Raw genomic sequence first — 21,369 nt, 5'->3', positions numbered from 1 at the left:
GGTACATTAAAGAATGAAAAAACAATATAGAACATTTTATGAATTGGGATAACAACACTGTTAATATGTCAGTTCTACACAAATTGGTCTATAGATTCAAGATAATCACAATCAAATTCCCAACGAGCTTTGGGTGGAAATATAACAAATGTAGGTATAGCACTCACGTGACCTTGCTTGATTCCAAGGTTTTCTATAAATCTATAGTAATCAAAAGGGTGTGTTGACATAAGTTGATATAAGCACTGACAAAGAGTGAATAGACCCAAACAGGTAGCCTATTTTTTTAAAGTTTATTTATGTATTTTTAGAGAGAGAATATGTGCGCATGCACAGAGGAAGGGCAGAGAGAGAATCCCAAGCAGGCTCCATGTTGTTAGTGCAGAGTCCTACGTGGACTAGAACTCACTAACCATGAGATCATGACCTGAGCTGAAATCAAGAGTTGGAGGCTTAACCCACTGAGCTGCCCAGTTGCCCCCCAAACAGATAGTCTTAAATAGACCTATACATGCATGGCCTAATGATTTTCAGGAAATATACCAGGGTGAGACAAAGGTGGAAAGTACAGTCTTTTCAATAATATTGTCATTAATAGTGAATAAATATATGAAAAGAAATTAATAACCTTGATGGTTAACTGGAGACTTGACTATAAAAGTTAAAATGGGTGCCTGGCTGGCTCAGTCAGTAGAGCATGCGACTCTTGATCTCAGGGTCATGAGCTCAAGACCCACATTGAGCGTGGAGCCTACTTAAAAAAAATTTGTAAAAGCTAAAACAAGAAGCTTCTAAAAGAAAATATCTGATAATATTTTCATGACCATATTATAAGAAAAAATTTGCTGATTGGGACAAAAACAGAAAATCACAAAAGATAATGAAAATAATAGGTTGATTGTACTTCATCAAAATTAAAGACTACTTTCACAAAGACACTATGAAGAAAATAAAACATAGTTGCAAATATATATTTTTTAACAAGAACATAGTTACAATATATATATATGTTTTAAGAAGGATTTATTTTCTATAAGTCAGTGTAAAAACATCAAAAACTTAATAAGAATTGTTTAAGACATATAAAGAGACACTCAAAGAAGATATATAATGCCCAATAAGCATATAAAAAGTTACTCAACATGAATAGTTATTAAAAGCAAATTAAAACTTCAACTAGGTATAAGTTCACTGTCACTAGAAAGGCTAAATTTTTATTTTATTTTTTTATTTTTTTTAATTAAATTTTTTTTTTTAACGTTTATTTATTTTTGAGACAGAGAGAGACAGAGCATGAACGGGGGAGGGTCACAGAGAGAGGGAGACACAGAATCTGAAACAGGCTCCAGGCTCTGAGCTGTCGGCACAGAGCCCGACGCGGGGCTCGAACTCACGGACCGCGAGATCGTGACCTGAGCTGAAGTCGGATGCTTAACCGACCAAGCCACCCAGGCGCCCCTAGAAAGGCTAAATTTTTAAAAGCAAAACAAAACCTGTATAATCAGAATTTGGTGAGGGTGTAGTACAATCTTTAATCATAACCAGAAAAAGAGAGAAAAAACAGATTGTCCATCAGCCAGAGACTCAGGCGAAGTATTTTGTTATTGTAAGCAATAAAGAGAAAACATGCTATAGGGTGAATAAATCTCACAGAAATAAAAAGAGTACCTAGTATATGATTCTATCTATCTATATGGAGTTCAAAATCAGTCAAAACTAATCTATTATGGTAGAAATTAGAAATTTAATTGCTAAGGGGTGAGAATTTCCTGGAAATGCATGAGAGTAATTTCTAATGTGATAAAAACTTCTGTACAATGCTTGGACTGGGCGTTTATACATTTATTCGAACTCATTAATTAATGTCTACATATAATTATATGTAAAGGTTAATGGAAGAACTAACTTAAAAATTTAGAAGTTCATTTTATAAAATTATTATTTAAAAATATGTATCTCTTCTACCAATAAAATAATTTTTAAACCTATAATTATTTACATAATTTTTTATTTAGCAAATTTTAGTTCTTTCTTAGTTCCTGGATAATAAAAATATTCTCCTTGGATTTCTTATTTTGGTTTATCTTACTGTTATGTGAGGAACACCGTTGATTAATATTGTTGTGAAAGATATTTCTTTTTTGTAGTTTCTGACCACTAAAATATTTGAGGACTTCTTTTTCTTACTTTTTTTTAGAGAGAGAGCACAGGAGAGAGAGAAAATCTTATGCAGGCTCCACACTCAGTGCAGAGCCAGACGCAGGGCTAGAATCCACAACCCTGGATCATGACCTGAGCCTAAATCAAGAGTCTCACACTTTACTGACTGAGCCACCCAGGCACCCCTCCTGCTTTGCAAATGGAAACTTATGTGTAAATAAATTTCTTGTTTCAGAAATGTTTTCTCTATATAAAAGTTGCATCATTTTCTTCTGATATTTATTCTACAGATGGAAAATAAGAAAGTGATTATCTTAATTATTTTTTTCAATATGTGTGCTTGTAGGATAATTTCTATAGAATTTTAATTTCGAAATTGTGTCACTGTGTATAGAGCTATGGGTTTCCTTTAATTCATTCCATGAATAGTTTACTCCACCTTCTCTGGCCAGTTTTAAACACATCTAAGTTATTATCTTTTCTATTATCATCTGTCTCCTACTTTAAAATCCATAGCCTTGTTCCTCTGAATCCTAGATAAAGGTTTTGCATTTTTTTCCCACATCAGTGGTTTGCCTTTGTTCATCGTCAACTCTGAAATCATACTTTGTACTGTTGATTTTAATTATCTCAGTACATTTTAAGTGGCAATGAACGGAGATGAAAAGAGGCTTGCGTTATTTTAGTCTGGACTTTTACTCTGTTTTCATGTGTGTGGTCAACCGATTTTATTTTTGAGCACATTTCCTTCTTTTTTTTTTTTTTCAATGTTTTATTTATTTTTTAGAAAGAGAGAGACATGGAATGGGAGTGGGGGGAGGGGCAGACAGGGAGACAGAATCTGAAGCAGGCTCCAGGTTCTGAGCAGTCAGCACAGAGCCCCATCCTGGGTTGGAACTCACAAACCATGAGATCTTGACCTGAGCGGAAGTTAGACACTTAAGGGACTGAGTCACCAGTCGCCTCTAGCACATTTCTATTAAAATTGTAGTTTATGTTGATTTCTCTCAAGGTCTGATTATAAGCTGTTTAATAGATACAAAAATAATAATAATAAGAACAATAATGCATGCCACTGTTGTTGTAAAGTTTTTAAGATGTTTCCACAGCACCGAGTGGAGATCGCTGCTGATGCTGAGAGTATAGGGACAGTAGAATAAACTGTGTGGCTTGTCTCTGTTTCCCCCCTTCCCTCCCACTGAATGGCTACTCTAAGTTCACTGGAGAGTCTGAGGTCCTCTGAGATACATTTCCAGTAGGAACCTACACAAGGGTGATGTCTGTTCCTGGGCATTTTGTTCTTGTAGTATTTGTAGTGCTGGCGCCTAGATTTCTGAGGTGCGTGGGATGTACACGTGAACTTGGAATCTCCTTTTTATTCTGCCTATTATGAAACTGACCTGACTACTTAAACACTACTGTGCTGATGCGTATGTTTGTTCCCTCACATAATGAAGGGATCAGATCACCTAAAAATTCAAAACTGAAAATTTATTTTTTGTAATCAGAGATATATGTATTATGAACTGTTTTATCTCAATATTACTCAGTTGCTGGCTTAGATTGCATTGAAAGTCTAAAATTTTATAGTATGCCTCACACTTGAGTAAATATAAAAAAGCCTTTGAAAATAAAAATATATCCTAATGATACCTTAGGCACACCAAAATCTAATTTGAGATCTTTGTCAAGTTGACCTTTCATTCAGAACAAATTATTTAACTTCCAGTTACTTCAACTGCAAAAAAAAAAAAAAAAAAAAAAAAAAAAAAAAAAAGATTGGCTATATTAAATAACTAAGAATAATTGTGATAGATGGTGAGTAGCTGTACATTAAAAGACTAAGTAGTCAGCCCTTGTGGGAAATTTACAGCTTAGAATTTGCATATTGGGTAAGGACCTCCCTTACAAACAAGAACCTTCCTTGTCTGTAAAACATTTAGCTCAGGAAGTGCTAAGTGATGATAATTGGGCTATGATTTTCTCTGCTATGCCAATATCATATTACTTTCAAAAGGAGTTAAGAAGGTTATTAAGATTTCTTAATTAAAGTCTTTCCAGGAACAATAAAGTTACCTTAACATAAAATCCACCCACAGAAAGAAAGTGGCATATTTTTACTTTGACCTATTATGTCAAACCTGCATGAGATCTTTTATATGTGTGATGCATTATAGGAAACCTTTATCCCTCTGCCTTCAGAAGTCCCTGGTTGATGAAAGAACCCTTGAGCTCCCATTCAAATAAGAAACTTAATTTGTGACTCTATTTTTTGAAGACAGGGCAAATGTAGGCTGTAGTAGCTTCTAATAATATAATTTTAGAAGTATAATTCATAAGTTTTTGTGAATAGCATAGGAAATTTTCACAGGAAATCCAACTGCTTGCTGCTTGCTTGTGGAAATGCTCTGTTTTTTGTTCAGAAATAGTTACATTCTGGAACAAGGATTCATGAGAGAAATATTTGAAAAGAAGACTATCTGTGATATTCTTTATAACATTCCATTTAAATCCTTAGATTTATGGGTTTATGGAATTTGAAGAAAAACTGTATGTTTTTAAAAAAAATATATTTATTTTTGAGAGAGACAGAGACAGCATCAGTGGGGGAGGGGCAGAGAGAGGAAGAGAGAGAGAATCCCAAGCAGGCTCCACACTGTCTGGACAGAGCCCGATGCGGGGCTCAAGCTCAGGAACTGTGAGATCATGACCTGAGTTGAAACCAAGAGTTGGTTGCTTAACTGACTGAGCCACCCAGGTACTCCAAATATATCATGTCTTTTAAAAAGTGACCTTAACATTTGTCCTATAAGTTTTTGGTGGAAAAGGAAGAAATTTATAGTAGGGGTAAATAAAAATAAATCGATTTAGTAATTGGGAAATCAGGAGCAAATAAATATGTTAATACATTCAGAAACTATTTCTTGAATCATATAGATTATACACAAAACTCAGCTTTCTAAGCAAAATATGACTGTGTATGTAGGAAAGATATGGTTGGCAATAATGAATATTCATAGCTGCAAGATAGAACCTTATTTTTCTCCTGCATTGTTCTAAGGTCAGAGTTTCAAAAGGAGACATGGGCCAGATATTTCATTATGGGCTAGATTTCATTCATTTTGAGGCATCAACCTCTGCTATGGGAATTTCCTCAGAAACTGAGGCAGCACTATTGTTCTCCCATAGAATATACAAATTTTTAAAGTTAAATATGAAAAAAGAAGTGTATGGATCAAGGATCTAGTGAAGTAAATCCTAACATGATCATTCTTGCCTTTGTCTACCTTCTACTTAAGCCATAAAAATTTGTTACAAGTTTTAAAATGAGAGCTAAAATTCAGGATGAACTGAACCAGCTCCCTCCTAAATTTACAGAACTACACATAAGAATATGAGACAAAGGAATTTTTTTTCTAATGCTTGAGTGTATGGGAATTTCTACAGTTGCACATTAACTTGAAGAAGATATCTACAGTGTTATGAAACTCACTGAAATATAATACAGGGGATATTGTGACAGAGTGCAAATCACTAGTCAACTCCTTTTTTTGTCTCGTATTTGTTCATCCATTTTTACTCTTGCTTTTTTCTTCAATTTCTCTCTGTTAACACGCTTTTGAAAGTATTAGAAATCTTAACTAAATTGGCTTAAAATAAGTCATTGTAATGGTTAATTTTATGTCTCAACTTGGCTGGGCTACAGTTCCCAATTCTTTAATCAAACACCAGTGTAGATGTTATGGCAAAAGTGTTTTTTAAAATGTGGTTAACATTCAAATAAGTAGACTTCTTACCTTCAATAATGTGGGTGTGCCTCATCCAATCAGTTGAAGGCTTTATTTATTTATTTTTTTAATATTTATTTGGAAGGGTTGGGGCAGAGAGAGAGGGAGACACAGAATCTGAAGCAGGCTCCAAGTCTCTGAGCTGTCAAGCACACAGCCCGACACATAGCTTGAACTCACAAGCTGTGAGATCATGACCTGAACTGAAGTCAGACAATTAACCGACTGAGCCACCCAGGCAGGCTCCCTCAGTTGAAGGCTTTAAAAGAAAAGACTGGAGTCCCCAGGAGAGTAAGGAATTCTGCTTCCACACTGCCTTTGGCTTCAAGACCAGAGCATCAACTTACCTAGCTGATCTGTATAGCAGATTTAGAACTTCCCAGCCACCATAACGGCATGAGTCAATCCTTAAAATAATTCTCACCTAAGTGCTAGAGGAAAAAAAATATACAGCTTTGGAAGACTCTTCTCAATCTCATAGTAGTAGAATGGTTTCTTTTTGGTAACTGAAAACATGATTTATATCCTAGAATAAACCTCAAATATTAAGGATAGGAGTTCCATTTCTACAAACAACTTTATCAGTTAATGTCTTTTTTTTTCTTTTGGGTAATTGTAAATGTCTATTCCTATAACTACTACTTTTTACAAGAATGAAAGGAACAAGTAAAAGATCATTAAACATTAAGATTAAGTGGGTTCACTTCAAACTTAATCAAGAAGAACACCAGTCAAAGTCATCAGGGTCTTATCTAATAATATTTTTCAGGACTGAAGCAGCTTTGTAAAAGCAATCTACTTCTGTTGACAGTCTTAATTTTTCTTACAAATATGTTATTTAATTTTAATAGCTAATTTCTTCACTTGGTATCAGGGAAGCTAGTTAGGAAGAGCTACATTTTCTTTAGCAGTGAAGTATATTCCCTTTCAAGGAAAGAGATATCTCAATCAAAAAATATGCTGGAGGGAGAGAGAGAGATCTTATAAAGAAAAAAAAAAGTAATACTATTGCACAGTAAGCATAGACCGCATATGTTGCTACCCTCAAGGTTTAGCTACTGAACCTTGAAAGTTTCAAATTTTTATTCAGTGTAAAGCAACATAGTTTTCTAAACTGCACAGATTCATAAAATGCCCTAAAAGATTTAAATTTTAAGCTCCAATTTTATTATTAATACTTATTTCATCTTATTTGGGATAAAGTTTAAGATTTTATCTATTTTTGCAAAGATCACTATTCTTTAGTGCTCCAATAACTGTCTAGGTAATTGTAACACAAGTTTAAATATAATACTAAAGAACTCTTTTTTTTTTTTTTTAATGTTTATTTATTTTTGAGAGAGAGAGAGACAGAGCATGTGTGGGGGAGGAACAGAGGAGAGGGAGACACGGAATCCAAAGCAGGCTCCAGGCTCTGAGCTGTCAGCACAGAGCCCGACGAGGGGCTCGAACCCATAAACCGGGATATCATGACCTGAGCCAAAGTCAGACGCTTAACTGACTGACCCACCCAGGTGCCCCAATACTAAAAATTCTTAAAGCATATAATTTCTAATTGATTAAAAATAAAATATAATTATATATATATATTCATACAAAAAAGACATGAATTAGATATGAATTCAGAAAAATATGAATTAGATATGTCATATAGAATTGCATTAAAATGAATGAGCATTTTTAAAAGAAAGTTTGTGTATAAAACATCTATTTTTACCTACTATATATGAAATAATGAAAAAGATGCTCTTACCAAGTAACTTCATGTGCAAAGTCATGCATTAGTCACTGTGAGAGGACTAAAATATAATAAAAAAGAATAGTGATGAAGAATCTATATTCTGAAGAAAATTAGAACTTTAGTTATAAAATTAAGGTATAAATATATTAAATAAAATATGTAAATAACATGTATAAACTACAAAAATTTAAAAAGCTGATAGAAATGAAGTATAATGTTCATTATGAGTTCAATCAAATATTGAGAAGTAATTGTAAACTGGGGTATCCAATAAGGGCTTGAAGGCAGAAGAAACTTTTGAGCAGACAATAATGTAAATGAAGTTAATATATTTAAATATGCAAACATAGTTGCACTGGAAATAGTATAAACATTTATATACAAACCAAAGGCTTGGAAATATTAATAATGAATATAAAAATCAATTTCCCTAATATATAAATATATTTGTAAATAAAATATAATGAGTCAAATGAAAATGACAAAAGGATGCATTAAGGATTCACAGACACAGGTGTGAGATTTCTAACAACAACAGTTGAAAGCATGCACAATGTTACTAGTAACTGACAAAATATTTTTTGAAAATATCAGTAAAATATTTATAAACTCTCAAATTAGATATATTTCTAAGTTATAATAATAAAGTTGTTGAAAATGTGGTGAGGTATTAATTCTAAAACATTCATCTTTGGAATATGATTTGATTTTTTAACATAAATAATTTGCCATTATGTTTTAAGAACTTCAAAAGGGTGGAAAGCTTTTAGCCCAATATTTCACCTATAATAATATATCCAAAGAAAAAAATCTAGCACAAAAAAATGATGGATGAGGAACCCATTGCTATATTTCATCTAACACAAAATTGAAAAAAAGGCTAAATATTCAATGGTTTGGATATTGTTAAAATAAAAATTATTTCATTCACATGAGGCAATGTAACTAGATCAGTAGAAATGAATTAAAAATATTAACAATATTTTGTAGTAATGTTATATGAATACTTAATAAAATAAAACTATTATAATCTTACTTTGCTAAAAACAATTATGTATAATTGTTTTCAATTTTATATATAGAAATAGATAAATATATATTATATATCAATATATTTAAATGCATTACAATCCTTTAGTTAATATTTTCTAAAATATTAACAAATTAATAAATAATACCACATTTTTCATTTGAATTGAATATATGTAAAAATTGAATCTATGTAAAATAAATAGAAATAAAATAATATGAAGTGACAAGATCTCATTAAGATAATTGAAACAATAATGGCAATAGAAAGGAAAATAATGAATCAAAGTTCTAAATATATGTCATGTTTTTGTAATCTTAAACTAATATATCCTGAAGATACTGGCAACCAGGGAAAACTAGAAATATGAATTTTCCAGGTATATTATTTTTAAGGGGGAAATATTTTTCCCCCAAATGTTAAGAGAATCTGTGGTGTTGATTTCTCTGTAAAGGATGTTTTGCAATATCCTCAGGAGCAAGTACAAAAAATAAAAATTGGTTTTATGTGGCCATTTATTGTACCACTTGTCATGAACATTCGTGGGTATACAATTAAACCATATTTCTGTGAAAGCATATTTCCTTGGAGTTAAAAGGATATAGTCACATTACACAGGTTTCATGACATATATTGAAGACAGAGTGATTATAGAGATCTTAAAAGACTGATCATCACAGTGGCTATTGGACAACTGTCTCAAATATCAATGTTTAAATGGATATTTAATTAGAGATGGAGCGGGAATTTAACAACTCATGTCTTTACCCAATACTATAAAATATTTATTGTTTTGAGTCCTGAAGAGATATGCTCTTTATAACATATCCTCAGGTTATGACATGTAGTGTCCAAGTTGAACCGTTTTCTAAATGGAGGCTTTCCCAACCTCATAGAGAGAAGCTGAAAAAGATGTCTATGACATAAAATACTTGTAGGTGCGAATTAGCATTCTGCATGTTAGATCATTGAACCTTAATGTTTCATGTGGAATACTGATTTTAAGAGTTTTTTTTATTTTTTTAAAAAATTATTATTTTTTTTAAATTTTTTTTTTTAACGTTTATTTATTTTTGAGACAGAGAGAGACACAGCATGAACGGGAGGGGCAGAGAGAGAGGGAGACACAGAATCGGAAGCAAACTCCAGGCTCTGAGCCATCAGCCCAGAGCCTGACGCGGGGCTTGAACTCGTGGACCGCAAGATCGTGACCTGAGCTGAAGTCGGACGCTTAACCGACTGAGCCACCCAGGCGCCCCTAAAAAAAATTATTAATGTTTATTTATTCTTGAAAGAGAGACAGAGCATGAGTGGGGGAAGGGCAGAGAGAGAGGGAGACATAGAATCTGAAGCAGACTCCAGGCTCTGAGCTGTCAGCACAGAGCCTGATGCAGGGCTCAAACACATGAACTGTGAGATCATGACCTGACCTGAAGTTGGAAGCTTAACTGACTGAGCCACCGAGGCACCCCAAGAGTTTTTTAAATTGAGACTTGGCAAAGGGGAATTTTAAATGACACTACAAACAACTAAATAAATCAATATTTTGAATAGATGCCATTAATACTATCAGTCAGAATCCCACATAATAATTGATTAAAAATACCTATTTTTATTTGTGTATCTGTTTTAAGGGTAAGAGGAAAGGCATACTATGTAAAAGTATATTAAATTATCATTAGGAGAGGGAAGTCCCAGCCACACACAATAAATTACAGTTATAGTTGGAAATACATCACCAATACCTTTATTAATGTTAACATCTATCTTCCTTGAGATATTTTTATATGGACTGATAGATATTTTTTCATCTATATCTCTCATGAATCAAAAATTTATAATCAATGAATATATGACTTGAGAAATTTAAAATTTTTATTTTTAAATTTATATACATAATTATGACAACAAAAATAAAATAACATAAAATAAAATCACATAAAATATGACAACGATCAATGGCATATGGTTGAGCTGCTTATTGTGAAATTGAGTAATAAAGGGCTATAATTTAGTGAGAAGAAAGCTGGCCTAGTGATGATAGAAGGTATAATATTTAAGAAAAATAAAATAGGAATGCAATTATAGAAAATTTAATTAAAGGTTGAGTATGAGAAATCCAGGGCCCAATTTAAGTAGCTGCACTGAAACCACTTAACAAGCAAATCCAAATGTGGATTGCATCAAGCAATGGAGATGTTTATTTCTTGCTCACATATTCACAGTATGGTGTGGATATGAAGGTTGGTGGGTAGCTTCCTTGCAGGTACTGAGTCAATGAGGTAGGCTATGTTGTTATACAATCCTTTGGAGTCTGGTTACATCCACATGCACCTAATAGAAAGGGAAGAGATTTTGGAGAAAGAAGACCTGTTTATTAAATGTGTAGTCCACAAATGGCACATATCACTTCTCCACTAGAGCCATTGTCATAAAAATAATTGCAGAGTGGATGGGAAACTCAGTGTGCTTATAATCTCAGAAAGAAGGGGAAAATAGACTTCAATGAACATCTAGCAGTCTTCATCATAAGCCAGTGTGAACCACATGTGTGGATCATGTTAAAAATTAAAAATTATCACAACTCTGTAAGGTAATTTGGGGAAGTATTATCATATATATTTTGCAGCTGAGGAAATTTTGAGGCCTTTATAGAATTTTCCCATTTTTTCACCTTCTTGTCACAAAACATTATCTCAGTTTCTAGAGGAAATTAGACCTGATCAACATAAGAAACATATCACTGTCATTAGCATAAAGTAATTTTGTCAGGTAATTAATCCAAGTATGGCTTTGCATTCCTATTTTGCTGTATTTCCCTGTTTATGAAGTTCTGCCTCTATAGCCTGTCTTAGACAAAAGGCACAAATTCTTAGAACCTGGCCTGTTTTTCCAGCCTCCCAAAAATATATGAAATATTTCCTCTTGAATTCCAACCCAGAATAAAACCTTGCTATCTATTAAGATTACCTTTAAAAAGCCTGTTTGTCTGCTTTGATAGTCTAGTATTTCATCCCCCATGATTTTACATTTCAGGAATCTGTCAGCTTGATACTTATCAATATGCCACACTCAACTATTGACAGATTTATCAACACCAGCTGCCAACTTCCACCCTGACAAAATTCAGACACTGCATTCTGTTGGCACCTGACTTTCTTCCAACACTATGGCTGGGTCTACCTTCTCACTGCTTTCACTACCTTAGGTCATGAATCTATTTCTAGGTCCCCGAGCCACCTTCTTTTATCTGGCTTCCTTTGGTACTTAAATATTAACCGTGTCAAAAGATAGGGCAGAATTTTAATTTACCCACACACATCAACAGATAGTCTAATTTAAATCCAGAACACCCATGCACATATGATCAATTGATCCTTGACAAGTGTGCCAAGAACACAAGGAGAAAAGATAGTCTTTACAAATGTGCTGGGAAAACTAGGTATCCACATGTCAAGAAATAAAAAAGAAAGAAGAAAGAAGAAAGAAAGAAGAAAGAAAGAAAGAAAGAAAGAAAGAAAGAAAGAAAGAAAAAGAGGAAGGAAGGAAAAAAAAGAAATAGAAAAAAAGGAAGGAAGGAAGAAAGGAAGGAAAGAAGGAAAGAAGGAAGCAAAGAAGGAAGGAATTTAACCTCTACTTTACACCATATACAAAAATCAACTCAAAATGGATTAAAGACATAAACGTAAGATCTGAAATTGTAAAAATCCTAGAAGAAAGCTTAAGTGAAATGTTTCTTGACATTGGTCATGCCAATGATTTCTTGGATATGATACTAAGAGTACGGGCAACAAAAACAAAAATAGAGATGTAGGACTATTATCAAAGTAAAAAGCTTCTGTACATCAAAGGAAATAGTCAACAGAATGAAAAGGCAACTACAGAATGGGAGAAAATATTTGCAAATCAGATCTCTGATAAGAGGTTAATAGCCAATATATGTAAGAAACTTATACAACAATGTGGGGGGAAAAAGCCACTTGAAACTGGGCAAAGGACTTGAACAGACATTTTTCTTACGACATACAAATGAGCAACAAGTATATGAAAAGATACCTACATCATTAATTATCAGAAAAATGCAAATTAAAACTTCAACAAAATATCAACTCACATTTGTTAGGATGGCTATTCAAAAAAATGACAAGTGTTGGCAAAGACGTGAAGAAATTCAAATCCTTGTCCCTTATACACTCTTGGTGGGAATGCAAAGTGGCATAGCAGTTATAGAAAGCAGCATGAAGATTCTTTGAAAATTTAAAAATAGAGCTTTCATATGACCCAGCAATCCGACTTCTAAGTGTTTATCAAAAAGAAATAAGATCATTATCTCAAAGAGATATCTATACTCTAATATTCACTACAGCATTTTTCACAATAGGCAAAATATGGAAACAACCCACTGTCATCTACACATGAGAAAGTAAGGAAGATGTGATTTCATATATATAACTAGGTGGTGTTGGGTATGTCTATTACCTTGATTTTGGTGATGGTATCATGGGTGTTCTATATGTTCAAACTCATCAAATTGTATATATTACATACGTACAAGTTCTTTATATATCAATTATACATTATTAAAGTAATAGATGATAGATAGATAGATAGATAGATAGAATCCAGAATACATTTTACCACACTATAATAACTTCAAATGAATACCAGTGGAAATCATAGATGACTCTGTGATTTTCACTTCTCCCTTAAAACAAATAATATCACTTCAGAGAGACAAGAAAATGAGTTTGTAATTTCTGGATTGTCATTTAAACTGAAATTTTTGTCTATTTTAAAATTCTTATTCCACTATAGTTTTTAAATCTTCATAGACATATGCAGAGTGTATCAAATTCTTGAGTCTTGAGCTTTAAACTGATCAGAATATAACTTATCATAGAATGTCCACATACATTCAGATGGCCTTTGATATTTTCATATCCTTGAAGGGCATGATACTGAGACCTAGTTTGAAATTGCTTTATACAGGGTTTTGAACAGTATGTACACTAAATATGATGCAACTCCTTGGTGGCTTCTCAGTACATGTGTTTCCTGCCAATATGGAACCAAATGAAGTGATACATAAATGTACAGCTATTTATCTCAAGATTATTATATACGTTAAATATGCTCATGAGACTGGCATCCAGGACTAACCACCATGCTGCTACATAACTTTCCATGACCACAGGCAACTGTATGTGGTATACTTCAACCAATATAGAGAACTAGCTGATCTTAAATTGGCGAGAAAGATCTGTTAGGCATTTCCAGGGTAGCATTAACCTATGCAATGATGTGAGAAATACTACCTCGTTTTCAATGTATTACCTGTCCCAGATATATTTATCAAAGAATTTAACAAGGGTGTTTCCACAATATATGGAAGATGTTTTTAATGGCTGAATAAAATTAAAAGTCTGATCAAAATTTAGAGAGCAGTCCGTATTCAGAGAGAATTCCTCTGTGCATCTTCTGCAATATCAGAAATTGTCGTGACCATTTTTGATGCAGACGTGCCTGCTGTGTGAGACACTCCCATCTTTTTTTACTTTCAGCTTTCCTATCAAAGATTGTGGCTCTTCTGTATGCCCCATTCACTTGTCCTTCCAGTTGCTACATACAGTTACTACTTAATAAAAACTAAGAGATAAGACTGTGACAAATGCGACATTATGGTATAGCTACAAAAATTAATGTTTTGGATATAACATTTTCAGGAGGATTGGGAAATCACAGCTATTTATGCAAGGGGGAAGAAGATAATCTTTTCCAGAGAGGTGAACACTCATAGAAAAATTAAAAATAATAATGCGAAAAAATGTATGGTCATAGTCTTTTACTCTTCTAGTCTTCAGCCATGATATTTAAGATTGAACCCAGATAATCATGTATCAAACAAGTCACATAGAAAATAAATATATTTATGATATAAAAATAGTACATAGAATATGTGATTCTATTAGGTGTTATGAGGAGGGTGGAATTTATGTTGTGTTCTGAGAGAGTGGAAATAATCAAAAGGTCAGATAATTGAGTATAAATTTAAAATTTCTTGAGCTATTCAGAAAAACATCCAAAGTAAAGGATCATTTTATTAATATTATAAGCCCCAACCCCATAAAAGAAGACTGCAGGTACAGACCTTTAAGTCTCATTTGTAACACAGTAATTTGTTTAACTTTCACATTTTCGATAGCCCATTCATTTTTCATGCCCCCTGATCATCTGAGCACATGTAGTTTTCAGATAATTTCCTCTTAGTAAGAATGTTATTAACAGGAGAAATAAGATCCTAACTGTTGCTGACAGAGAATTCAAGGGAAAAACACATTGAATTACGTGACTATTTTGTGTGACTTTTAAGATTGAAGTGACTAGAATACCCTTACCAATAGTACTGTGAAGATTAACTATAATATTGTAGAATTGAATGGATTCTGCTGAGGTGGAAATAACTCTTTAACATAAACCTATAAATCCAATGCAAAGCTGTGATAAAGAATTACTAGAAATACTAAATTTTAAATTTCATACAAACATTTGCCTCATACAAAGTATCCAAAGTGAAAAGTTTTTATACAGACTTAAGACATAGCAGTAGAGTTTAAAGTAAATAAGGCTAGCAACCATCAATGATTGTAATGTTTCAGGAAATACACTAGGGTTGAGGGATATTCTGAATGAGAAAGAAATAACCAAGGTCACCTGGGCGCTCAGTTGGTTGAGTGTCTGACTTTGGCTCAGGTCATGATCTCGTGGTTCATGAGTTCTAGGCCCTCATCAGGCTCTGTGCTGACAGCTGGGAGCCTGGAGCCTCTCTTGCTGCCCCTCCCCACTCATGTTCTGCCTATCTCTCTCAAAAATAAATAAACATTAAAAAAAAAAAGAAATAACCATGAACATGACTTATGGCACATTTCTAAAAGTATGACATTGAATAAGGAAAAGTACAGTAAATGTAAGAGTGAGGTAAGAAAAAGTAAAGAAGAAAAAACACATGATGGCTATTAGATTCTTCCTACACTTATGAGACAATTTGATATCAGTAAAAAATCAATTGAATAAGTCTCTCTTAGCTACCGACTAACCAGAAGCAGGAGAAAATATTTTATTGTTAGCCTCATATTTTCTTATTAACAATCTATTTAAAAACTGTATGATCTTAACCAGCAAACACTGAAGAAAACATTTTATGTTTTTCATCAGGTTTTGTTTCTTATCACTTGCAAACTAAAGTCAGCAGAGTAGAACAATAAATTTCAAAATATTTATTTTCATAGTTTAAAAATGTGTAATAGCCAGGTGATAGCATGGAAAATGGTGTAATGTGCATGCTTTCAGATGTTATCAATTAGAGGTTTCATTAATAGTTCCCTGAATCACTTAGCACCATAACACGGGGAGCACATTCCCATACCACTTTGGCAGCTTTGATCAGCTTTGTCACTGCAGACAACTAATAGTTTTTATATTGATTCATGCATTAATCAGAGCCATTTTAATTTAAGAATTAGCATACCCAAACTGTTCTGATTTATAGTGCTAATGTCCTAGCAAAGACTAAATTAACATTTTACTGCTGTTAACCAGAGGTGATGTCTCATAAAAAATTAGAAAATCTTGCCCAAATTTCACATTCCAAGCTGCTTAAATTTCAAGATAGCTCAGCGATACCTATAGATGAAAGGAGGAAGCACATCTTCTTTTCCTGCTGACAAAATTAAATGCCAGATTTCAAATGTCTAATGGAAGTTTTGATTTTTATAACTTATAGTTTATAAATGTATAAACTGTTATAAACTATACTTTATAAATAGCTTATAAATGTATTTTAAAGATCAGCAAATGTAAAGAACTGAATATTAATATTATATTCCTAATCTTCATCCAGTATTACTGATTTATTTTATGTAACAGGTAAAGTTCATTTTAAATATTTTCTAATTTCATTACTGAAAGATGATAATTGGCTGAAAAGGAAAGTAGAACTTTGTTCATCACTGTGAGTGTAATTTGGTAAACTTTTTTCTTAGCAACTTTCCTCAGGCAGTGGTTATGCATTAATGTTCATCCCAGAGAAATTCTGGTTCCCATTCCTTAGGGTTTACACAGCAAATGTCACATTTTCCATGTGCAGATAAATTCATAAATCAATGTGTACAGCTCATATTGCCCGAATCTTTATAGCAAATTTTAATCAGCTAAACATACACATTTTGCCACACTTCATCCGCTGCTATGAAAAACCAGAATATAGCAGATATAGCTGCATGAAGAAGAAACATTGCAGTTAATGTCAGGCAGAGTCTGGATAAAATATCTTCTGAAAATGTGACTAAAATTCTCTTTCAATGATTCAATCATATATTCACTGTGTAAAACAGTGAGAAGATAATTTTGGTATTCATATCAGAACAGTTTCAGCTGTAATAAAGAGATATTTTGTCATTTCCACAAAGTTGAGTTGCTTTAGAAACTTGAGAGGAGATATCTATAGGCCATAAGGATGGAGGAAAAAGACGGAGAAAGAATAGAGTGGGCTTTGTCTTGTCTTGTGACTTTAAGTGCATATATCTGGTTGTGCCTTTTGAGTAGGAGAAATAGTTGAGACAATATCAGGATGTTAAATAAGACAAAATAAGATTGCTGACAAGGTATCTTAGGAGAGAGATATGAGGCTGAACATCCAGAGTGGGCACAAAGTATAAGGCACCAACACTGAGTCTGTATGACACTCTTCACTGGGGGATGGAGGGTCAACATGTCCCTTCGTGACAGGATGTTGTCAGGCTTATTTTACATAATGGTTTCCATCTTGGAAGGGGCAGAGTTTACACTCAACGTAACATATAAACAGGACATAAATTTGCTTTTCCTGCCTCACTGCATATGCTGACATCATCATTTGCGGATCTACAGAATGTCTGAGTCTTCACCACACAATATTGCTGCTGACTAGAGTACATACAGTAAAACCTTGGTTTGCAAGCATAATTCGTTCCTGAAGCATGCTTGTAATCCCAAGCACTTGTATATCAAAACGAATATCCCCATAAGAAATAATGGAAACCCAGATGATTCATTCCACAACCCCAAAATATTAATATAAAACGATTATAATACTGTAATATAATACAAAATAATAAAGAAAATACAAGATACAAAGAAAACTAAACAAATTAACCTGGCATTTACCTTTGAAAACCTTCGTGGCTGGTGTGAGGGAGGCAAGAGAGTAGAGGGTAAATGTGTAGGACAACTTTCACTATCATTAATGGATGTTGACTACAGTGTAGTATTAATAAACTCTTGTCCTATACTGTATTTAATGTAACTGGCAATAAGGCAGTAGAGGAAAGGGTCTATATCTGCAGGCAGCCTAACCCAGAATGAAGCAAAGCATTCCTAAGCTTACTCTTGTATGGAAAAGCAAAGGAGTGGCCTTAGGTGCTCTGAAGTCACAAAAAATACACTAGTGCCAGTTGTGAGCACCTTCTAACATTATGAAAAATCACTGATTTCTGCCAAACACTGCAGCCTGAGACTGAGCATCCGAGCATTGGAGACAATCACCCACAATCCCGCAGTGAGAAAGACAGAGAGAGAGACAGAGAGGAACCATTAGCTCAGTTGTGATCATGTGACATTCAGAGTCACACACTACTTGGATTGCAAGACATTTCTCATTCATCAAGTTAACATTTATTAGAAATGTTTGCTCATCTGCACAAGCAGAAAAGTTACTTGCAATCCAAGGTTTTATTGTATTTTATATGAAAAAAAGTACATCTATAGGCTCATACTCAAGGTATTCAATCATCTTACCATGTGCTCTTAAATGCATGCAGCTTGACAGAAAGATAAGGCAGAATGGTGAAGGCTCAACTGCAGAATGTGCTAGGAAAAAACATCTTACAAGGCTGAAGCACTGTGCTATAGGATACATTTTATGCCTTAAACCACTGGTCAGTATGTGATGGCATTTCCCTCATATGCAGATTGCCCAGATCCAGGAACCAAAAGATAGAAGTAAAAGTGACCCTCTTCATAATTATAAATAATAATAATAATAATAAATATAAAGTTTTTTTCCTCATAATCCTGGGATGCCTAAGAGATAAATGCTTCTACCAAAGCAAAGAGTTGATTCTAATGAGTTAAAAATTGAGAGAGCCACTTTGCAATTTTTCAGATCTTCATAGCACTAAACCAAAGAGAAGTTAGTGAATGATCCTAACTACCAGTCATGATAGAAAATTGGGGGCCAGGAGGAACAATGTCTAGAATCAGAATATTGACTTCATTGCCACTTAGTATTCCTCATGCCTGATAATACTATCAGTGGAAAACTGTGGAAACACAATGATGATATGACTACTAAGGCCTTTGCTGTAACTCTGGGTCTGAAGTGCTCTCTTATCCAGCAAGAGAAGGGATGCAGGATTAAAATGTGAGGCAGACTAATGTCAGGGAGGAGACAAGAGCCCCCAAGTAAGAGTCCTTGCTCCGTTTTTATTAGGATCAGAAGGCTGACAAACACGATGGCAGTGCACAAAGAGACAATGAAACCGTGAACATTAACTCATGGGCATGGGGGAAAGGGGTTTTGAAGATATGCAGTGTTAGGGGTTTGGATCAATACAAAATAAAATTCTGGTGCTGAGCAGAAGGTTGTTTACAGCAGACTTGAAGCGCCACCTCTGTTTACCTAAACTGGCCCAGGGGACAAGAAAGAAAGAACATGCTACCGCAGGGTCTACAAGGCACCTTTTTCTTGATAATTAGCTCTGCTTTGGGCAACTTCGTCCTGCTGTAGTCTATAGCCCTGTTTACCTAATTTGGTCTTTCCTTCCTGTGAAAGCAGATTTCTGCTATTGTAACAAGTAGGGAGAGGGGGGTGGGGGCATTTCTGCCCTGAATACCTATACTTGTTTATCTTATTTTTGATGCTTTCTTCATGAGGCTTTTCTATTCCTATATCTTTGTCCTATACTGGGGGCCTTTGCCCTGTTTACCTAATCTTGTTTACCCAATCTTGGGTGTGTTCATCCTGTGGTTTTCTAATTCTTTATGTCTTGTTAACCCATCAGTGAAAGCTCAGGGAATTCCTAAGCTTATTCTCCACAGGCCTGTGTTTCCCTATACTGAGGGATCAGTTTTCGAAAAAAAAAAAAAAAAAAAAAAAAGCTAGAGCACATATTAAGGAGTACATTTTGTATACTGTATTGCATATTCTATTTGCACCTCTACGTCTATCCTCATTCCTTCTCTGCCTTTTCACTGTGTACAAGATGGCTTGGCCTCCAGGGTTTCCATTTGAACTCAGTTAATAAGAGCCTCTTGAGGATAGAGAGGATCGGTATTTATTCCTTCTGCTTTCTACCGTTCACTCTGTAGTCTGATTGTCGCTGCATTCTTCTCCCCATGCTATAGCTTCTGTCTAGGCTTCATTCTCAAGAACAAAGCTTTCACTGGGTTGCAGTGATTGTCCCTCCCCTTGACCTTTCAAGCCTGGGAGTGGGGATCATTCCCCACTGTTGCTGGATCCCATCTTTCCGATTTTGTTGCTTACACTGCTATAAACTCTATTTGTTTAAACTGTCTTCAAATACTACTTTGAAAGTTTCATCTGTTCCTGTCAGGTTTCTGACTAATATGTCAGCATATTAAATGACCCAAGGAAAATGGTGCATTGTAGTATCACCAAGAGTAATTCAAGAAAATCATAGGGAAAAATTGGAGGAATGTAGAGAAAGGAGGCCAGGAATTAAATAATGAAGAGTCTCATGAACCAAAATGGACCTGAAAAAGGTAATGCATACTCAAAAATGGGTCAAAGACCTAAAAATAAGATGCAAAACTATAAAACTTCTGGAATATAACAGGAAGAAAACATAGATGACCTTGAGTATGGTGATGACTTTTTAGATACAACACCAAAGTTACAATCCATGAAAGAAATAATTGATAAGCTGGATTTTATTAAAATTAAAACCTTCTGCTCTGCAAAAGAAATGTCTTTTTAGGACAGCAAAATATTCTATATTATATTATAATGAAGGATATATACCATTATACATTGTCCAAACTCATAGAATATGCAACATAAAGAGTGAATCCTAAGGTAAACTATGGACATCGGGTCATTGTGATGTGTCAATGTAGAATCATCCTTAGGGAAAAAATGTACATTCTGGAGAGTCATGTCAGATAATGAGGGAGGCTACGCATGTCTAGGGGCAGGGCATATCTGGAAATCTCTGTACCTCCCTCTAAGTTGTTGCAAACTTAAAGCTACTCTAAAAACATCTTATTTTTTAAAAATGGGAATAATACATTCTCATGGAGGGATGAAGATGAAATGAGGTGTTGTATTTTGTGAATAAGGACAATATCTAGCCCACAGTAAACTAGCATACTTAAATGGTAATTCCCTCCCCTAGCTTTCCTCTCCAAATAGGATGAACAAACCTTAGCCCAAACTACTACTCTTTTCCAGTTTACTAATTCTATATTCAGGGTATATAATGAAATGTATATATGACAAGCATAATGTTCACATACTTGAAAAAAATGAGCACAAATTTTTTTTATAATTAGCAATGATATAAAATAGATTAATGGAAAAATACAATAAGTAAGGA

General features: G+C 34.0%; 1 long non-coding RNA gene across 4 annotated transcripts in view; it reads right to left on the bottom strand.

The window, feature by feature from the left end:
• Positions 1 to 7,697: 7,697 nt before the first annotated feature.
• LOC132666482 (uncharacterized) overlaps positions 7,698 to 21,369 on the bottom strand; it is a 38,325-nt gene continuing 24,653 nt past the window's right edge. For 3 of the 4 annotated variants that reach the window (XR_009604683.1, XR_009604682.1, XR_009604685.1), the window contains exons 2-3: positions 12,834 to 13,015; positions 10,829 to 11,053 (exon numbers count right to left, since the gene is read on the bottom strand). This is a non-coding gene — a long non-coding RNA (uncharacterized LOC132666482). Of the gene's footprint in view, positions 7,748 to 10,828; positions 11,054 to 12,833; positions 13,016 to 21,369 lie in introns of those variants that run through there. The other variant, XR_009604684.1, reaches the window with a different exon arrangement.

This window comes from Panthera onca, chromosome B2, assembly GCF_046562875.1.
Source record: "Panthera onca isolate mPanOnc1 chromosome B2, mPanOnc1 haplotype 2, whole genome shotgun sequence".
NCBI classification, from domain to species: Eukaryota; Metazoa; Chordata; class Mammalia; order Carnivora; family Felidae; genus Panthera; species Panthera onca.
This window is presented reverse-complemented; position numbering and strand designations above follow the sequence as displayed.